This window comes from Perkinsus marinus (genome assembly GCF_000006405.1).
Source record: "Perkinsus marinus ATCC 50983 genomic scaffold scf_1104296934592, whole genome shotgun sequence".
In the NCBI taxonomy this organism is placed as follows: domain Eukaryota; phylum Perkinsozoa; order Perkinsida; family Perkinsidae; genus Perkinsus; species Perkinsus marinus.
This window is the reverse complement of record NW_003214713.1, coordinates 90,725-92,660: the sequence shown is the minus strand read 5'-3', so window position 1 is coordinate 92,660 and position 1,936 is coordinate 90,725.

Below are 1,936 nucleotides of genomic sequence, written 5' to 3'. Positions count from 1 at the left end.
GTACATGGAGAGCACTGTTGATTTTATAAAGCGTTGTTCAGAGAAGCTATCTGAGTGTAAGTAGCAGACTAATGATTTGTTCCTGCTCAGTGACACGAGAGATATGTTTGCGGTGTCAGATCATATTCGAATCGGATGCATCATGGTCTCAAGCGGTCGAGGTATGCAACGAGTGACATCAGCAATCCGTAGAGCGATCCGTCAGCTGGATACCTCGGTGCTATGTGTCGAGTGCCCAAGGGGATGGGCCCTTTCTTTGGTCCAATTTCTGGTCAGTGAAAACGCTCCAGAGCTTTTCAAAAATTGCATGCGACGCTGTCGGATGATAATCGGGGCACTCCGAGGCCAGTCAGAGATAAGGCAACAGTTTTTGTCGGCCAGTGGTTCACCCAGCCTGGATCTACCTTGCTTTGACGCTAGCTCGGGGGGTGCAAAGGCCATAGAATTGATTGTTGAGAGGTGGGAGCCTCTGAGGAGGGCATTGACAGAAGTCGGACTCGCTCTCGAGAACCACCCATCAAGGTACTATGGTTGACGTAGTAACCGACGGTTTTATAGTAAAAACTTCGTAGTAGAAGCTGAAAATCCCCATTGGGGATCCCCCAATGAGGGCAGATGACTTGTCGAATTTTATATACTCGAACGCATTCCACAAGGACTACGAGGATGCTCTTGCAGCGACAAACGAAAAAGATTGCCTCTCTGAAATGCGAATTGCTCTGAGGTGCCTCCGCAGAATTATGGAGTCAGAGCGTTACGCAAGTCGCAATCACTCTCTCTATGAAACCGCTAATAACATTCATGCCATGAATTTCATGGGATGTTCTCCGACCTCGTCGGTCTACCTGGTTTACCCATTGCTGTAGTGCAGACTCTGCAAGGGAGGTGGGTGAATCTGTTATCCGCTCAATATTTCTTGGCAATCAGGTGGGATCGATTTGAGAGGAAGCTTGGTTGGTTGAGGCTGTTCGATCCTAGTGACTTGGGAGTTTCCGAAGTGAAGAATGAAAAAATACGGCAAGCAATAGGCGCAGCTCGTCGACTCCAGTTAGTGGACCAAGAGGCGTCAATTGGTAGTATTGTCAAATTCTTCAACGCGGAATGTAAGGTGAATGTGCTCTTCGGGGAGCACAGATGTATGGTAACCAGGGTGGCTGGAGGCTGAGGAAGAATCATTCTTCCCTTCCCCAATAATTCCCGTTTTAGTTCCCGGGAATAATGGCTGGTCTAAAAGGGGAATAATGGACCTCATTCGGGGAATTATAATACAAGACTGGCGTTTGCTCCAGGAAAACATGAGTATGAACAAGGAATCCGGAAAAGGGTCATACGCACTTCGATGAATTCTCTCGGCCGCATGGCCGAGAAGAATACATGGACTATCTTGCATTCTCTAACTTTTCCGGCTTTTCACGAGGCGTTTCGAGCGCCGCGTTTGCAAGGCAATCACTACAAGCTCGGGCCAGTGAATTAATCTCAGCATCAGTTCAATATGTCGTTCATGGGCAGTATTCCCAGTTGTTGTATTGTTCATAGCAGCAGTTGTTGAAGTCGCTTCGTTTTCATAGGAGCAGAGTCATTTTTGTCTTGGCCATTACGACAGTAGTTTCAGACTGAAACTTTCAGTCGCTGTGTTGTTCATAGGAGGCTCCTATTAGGAGAAGTAGTCCCAGAGGTTGGTCATAGTTACTATGGCATAGTAGCAGTACCAGTAGTTGTACTCGCTGTTCTGTTCATAGGAGCACTCTGCTGTTCTATCAGCGGTAAGCAGGGGATGCCATATTCTACGGGAAAGGTTTGGAACGAAGCTTGCGTCGGAGAGCTCTAAAATGAACATTATCAAGAGCGCGCACCCAGACGATGGACATCGTTGTTCATACACGAGTCAGGCGAGTTAGGTACATGTTTGTGGTCTGCGTGAGTCTACTGGTCACAA